Raw genomic sequence first — 5,306 nt, 5'->3', positions numbered from 1 at the left:
ATTTTACTAATTGTAATGTGCTTTAACGACGGCGGCCACTAGAGGTCGTGATTTTACTAACTGTAATGTGGTTAAACGACGGCGTCCACTAGAGGTCGTGATTTTACTAATTGTAATGTGGTTTAATGACAGTATACACTAGTGATTTACTATTTGTTTTTACGCTTTAAATGTTGATCCTTAGTAGATCCCTACATTTACACTCTGTTTATATTAATATCATATTAACTGCTATCCGAGGTCTTGCTTCTAGATTGTATTTACATTTGTATTGTTGTCGGTATTCTGTTTCAGCTCTCCCCTCTGGGTCTTGGCCTTTGTGGGAGACATCGACGCCGGTTTCCTCAGTACCTCTGGATCTACTATCCGGACCGTTCCCTGCTGAAGACTCGACGTCGGCATCTGGGCTATCCGCACCTCCACAGCCACCGTCGCCGACACCATCAGCACAGCCAGCAACCACAGACAAGCCGCGGACATCGCCCCTGATACCAAAACAAAAAGAAAGAAATACTTGTGTGTGTGTGTGTGTGTGTGTGCGCGTACGTGCGTCCGTGCGTGTGTGTGTGCGTGTGTGTGTGTTTTATCTGTAATGCGGTTTGTCTATGTTCCGGCTATGTGCTTTTAGACGGTGTCATTTTACTATTGAAGGTGTTTGAGTAACTGTTGCTGCTAAGCGTCATTGTGATTTTACTACTATGCTTTAACGACGACGGACACTAGAGGTCGCGATTACTATTTCACACTGTGCTTTAACGATGGCGACCACTAGAGGTCGTGATTTTACTAACTGTAATGTGCTTTAACGACGGCGGCCACGAGAGGTCGTGATTTTACTAATTGTAATGTGCTTTAACGACGGCGGCCGCTAGAGGTCGTGATTTTACTAACTGTAATTAGCTTTAACGACGGCAGCCACTAGAGGTCGTGATTTTACTAACTGCAATGTGCTCTAACGACGGCGGCCACTAGAGGTCGTGATTTTACTAACTGTAATGTGGTTTAACGACGGCGGCCACTAGAGGTCGTGATTTTACTAATTGCAATGTGCTTTAACGACGGCGGCCACTAGAGGTCGTGATTTTACTAATTGTAATGTGCTTTAACGACGGCGTCCACTAGAGGTCGTGATTTTACTAATTGTAATGTGGTTTATTGACAGTATACACTAGTGATTTACTATTTGTTTTTATGCTTTAAATGTTGATCCTTAGTAGATCCCTACATTTACACTCTGTTTATATTAATATCATATTAACTGCTATCCGAGGTCTTGCTTCTAGATTGTATTTACATTTGTATTGTTGTCGGTATTCTGTTTCAGCTCTCCCCTCTGGGTCTTGGCCTTTGTGGGAGACATCGACGCCGGTTTCCTCAGTACCTCTGGATCTACTATCCGGACCGTTCCCTGCTGAAGACTCGACGTCGGCATCTGGGCTATCCGCACCTCCACAGCCACCGTCGCCGACACCATCAGCACAGCCAGCAACCACAGACAAGCCGCGGACATCGCCCCGGATACCAAAACAAAAAGAAAGAAATACTTGTGTGTGTGTGTGTGTGTGTGCATGAAAAGATCACCCGGAACCCGGAAATCAGACACGACCGGGAAGTCATCCGGACCCTGTGGATGCTGATCATTCATTGAACGGGTCGCTCCAACTGTTCAACGGTGAGAGCAAAACATTCAGTTCAATAAAAAAAAAGTATTTTAACCACAGTCTGTCGATGTATTTTATATTTAACTACCTATGTTTTTTGTTTTATTCAACGCCTGTGCGTATGAAAACAGACGATCAGTCAGAGGTCGAAGGAGTAGGGCACCCGCTCGTTGATTCTTTAACTCACCAGACGCCTCAGCTGATAGGAGGTGGGAAAAAACATTTTGGAGTGATAGTTTACGTTTCACTGCTGTATTTATTTATTTATTTTTTCACATGAAAACAGATACAAAGACAACGAGCACGCCACACCTTCTACCTGTCGCTTCAACACCAACACCAACACCAACGTTTGGTAAGATACGAATCTCAATTTTTTTCAACACATCTCTACCGTTCAGTATCAGTTGAATGGTTGTATGTTCGCTATTGTGTGTGTGTGTGTGTGTGTGTGTGTGCGCGTACGTGCGTGCGTGCGTGTGTGTGTGCGTGTGTGTGTGTTTTATCTGTAATGCGGTTTGTCTATGTTCCGGCTATGTGCTTTTAGACGGTGTCATTTTACTATTGAAGGTCTTTGAGTAACTGTTGCTGCTAAGCGTCATTGTGATTTTAATACTATGCTTTAACGACGGCGGCCGCTAGAGGTCGTGATTTTACTAATTGTAATGTGCTTTAACGACGGCGGCCACTAGAGGTCGTGATTTTACTAACTGTAATGTGCTTTAACGACGGCGGCCACTAGAGGTCGTGATTTTACTAACTGTAATGTGCTTTAACGACGGCGGCCACTAGAGGTCGTGATTTTACTAACTGTAATGTGCTTTAACGACGGCGGCCGCTAGAGGTCGTGATTTTACTAACTGTAATGTGCTTTAACGACGGTGTCCACTAGAGGTCGTGATTTTACTAACTGTAATGTGGTTAAACGACGGCGTCCACTAGAGGTCGTGATTTTACTAATTGTAATGTGGTTTAATGACAGTATACACTAGTGATTTACTATTTGTTTTTACGCTTTAAATGTTGATCCTTAGTAGATCCCTACATTTACACTCTGTTTATATTAATATCATATTAACTGCTATCCGAGGTCTTGCTTCTAGATTGTATTTACATTTGTTTTGTTGTCGGTATTCTGTTTCAGCTCTCCCCTCTGGGTCTTGGCCTTTGTGGGAGACATCGACGCCGGTTTCCTCAGTACCTCTGGATCTACTATCCGGACCGTTCCCTGCTGAAGACTCGACGTCGGCATCTGGGCTATCCGCACCTCCACAGCCACCGTCGCCGACACCATCAGCACAGCCAGCAACCACAGACAAGCCGCGGACATCGCCCCGGATACCAAAACAAAAAGAAAGAAATACTTGTGTGTGTGTGTGTGTGTGTGCATGAAAAGATCACCCGGAACCCGGAAATCAGACACGACCGGGAAGTCATCCGGACCCTGTGGATGCTGATCATTCATTGAACGGGTCGCTCCAACTGTTCAACGGTGAGAGCAAAACATTCAGTTCAATAAAAAAAAAGTATTTTAACCACAGTCTGTCGATGTATTTTATATTTAACTACCTATGTTTTTTGTTTTATTCAACGCCTGTGCGTATGAAAACAGACGATCAGTCAGAGGTCGAAGGAGTAGGGCACCCGCTCGTTGATTCTCTAACTCACCAGACGCCTCTGCTGATAGGAGGTGGGAAAAAACATTTTGGAGTGATAGTTTACGTTTCACTGCTGTATTTATTTATTTATTTTTTCACATGAAAACAGATACAAAGACAACGAGCACGCCACACCTTCTACCTGTCGCTTCAACACCAACACCAACACCAACGTTTGGTAAGATACGAATCTCAATTTTTTTCAACACATCTCTACCGTTCAGTATCAGTTGAATGGTTGTATGTTCGCTATTGTGTGTGTGTGTGTGTTGAGTTGTCCAATGCAGCAGCAACACGTTGCGTTCGGGTGGAGAAAGAACGAGAGACATCTATCCTTCTAGTCCAGAATGTATCGTATTTATTAGCGAAACACACGCATCATTCTCACGGTGTGACCGCAGCTTACCGGAACAGGTGACGACAAAAAAAATGTTTAATGAATTATGACACAGTAGCGCCACACAGTGGTACTTTCGCGTATAGAACCAAAACACTCATCACACACAGAAACTGGGAACATACTGTCTAACTTAACACCCCCACTTGTTCACAGTTTCCTGATTTCACAAATAAACAGATATACAGGAACTAATATGGACATCTGCCCAACATCATTCACTCTCCAAAAACAGCATGTTCAAACTTCTTCAACTTTAACTTACTTGCTGGTTTGGTCATAATATCAGCAACCATCTCATTAGTTGGACAGTAAATTAAACTTACTTTCCCTTCATTTACAGTTGACCTGATGAAATGGTACTTTATATCTAGATGCTTAGCTCTCTGCCTATTCACTGGGTTCTTTGCAAGAGCTATTGTTCCCTGGTTGTCTTCATACACAACAGGCTCTCTGTACTGGGATTTGTCCATGCCATCCAGTAGGTTCTTCAAGTAAATGCATTCCTGTATGGTTGAAGCCAATGCCAGATACTCTGCCTCACAGGTAGAGAGAGCTACAGTAGGTTGCTTTTTGGTTTTCCATGAGACCAATGCACTGCTACAACTGAGACTTACACAGTATCCGCTGGTACTTCGTCTGTCGCTGGTATCAGATGCCCAGTCAGCGTCACTGTAGGCCTGTATACGCAAGTCCTCAGTTTGGTTCCTTTTGAAACAAAGACCTTTCTCAATTGTGCCACTGAGATATCTGAAGACATGTTTCACCGTAACCCACTGTTCCTCTGTAGGCTCGGCAAAGTACTGTGACAGTCTGCTTACTACGAAACTCAAATCTGGTCTGGTAGCGGTTGATAGGTATATAAGGCTTCCAACTGCTTCCCTATATTCCCTGACATCACTCATTTTTAATGCATTCTCAGAATATTCAAGCTTCTGTTCACATGGTGTCTCTCGGCTTCTACAGTTTACCATGTTGAAACGTTCCAACACCTTGTGAGTGTACTTTTCCTGAGTCATTTTTACACATTCATCAGATTGATCAAACTCAATACCCAAAAAATGCTTCAGTCTTCCCAGATCTTTCATTTTAAACTTCCCTGTAAGCATCTCTTTCACCTCTATTAAAACCTTGTCATCACTGGCTGCCACAATCAAGTCATCAACCCATATGATAATGATCATCTTCTTGTCTTCTGACTCTTTCGTATAAACACAATGATCAGCAGGGTTTTGTTTGAATCCCTTCTCGGCCAAACAATCGTGCAATACTTTGTTCCAATTGCGGCCAGATTGTTTGAGACCATATAGTGACTTTTCTAGTTTGTACACTAGTCCATCTTTCTCCTCATATCCCTCTGGAGGATTCATATAGATGTCATAGTCTATAGGGGCATGCAAATAAGCAGCTTTCACATCCATCTGGTGGAGAAGCAGGTTCTCCTGTGCTGCTTTCTGTAACAACACCCTGATACTTGTGAGACTTGCCGTCGGTGAAAACGTTTCCCCATAGTCTATTCCCATGACTTGGCTGTAACCTTTGGCCACAAATCGTGCCTTATATTTATCTTTTCCATCAACATCACCTTTG

The 5,306-nt window shown here is 43.3% G+C and overlaps 1 long non-coding RNA gene across 1 annotated transcript; it reads left to right on the top strand.

Moving 5' to 3' along the window:
* The first annotated feature begins 1,948 nt into the window (after positions 1-1,948).
* Positions 1,949-3,497, top strand: LOC128751754 (uncharacterized). The gene is made up of 4 exons (XR_008413294.1): positions 1,949-2,016; positions 2,806-3,153; positions 3,274-3,351; positions 3,429-3,497. It is a non-coding gene; the product is annotated as an uncharacterized LOC128751754 (long non-coding RNA).
* The last annotated feature ends 1,809 nt before the right edge of the window (positions 3,498-5,306 follow it).

The sequence above is a fragment of the Synchiropus splendidus genome, unplaced genomic scaffold (genome assembly GCF_027744825.2).
Source record: "Synchiropus splendidus isolate RoL2022-P1 unplaced genomic scaffold, RoL_Sspl_1.0 HiC_scaffold_23, whole genome shotgun sequence".
Classification (NCBI taxonomy): domain Eukaryota; kingdom Metazoa; phylum Chordata; class Actinopteri; order Syngnathiformes; family Callionymidae; genus Synchiropus; species Synchiropus splendidus.
This window is presented reverse-complemented; position numbering and strand designations above follow the sequence as displayed.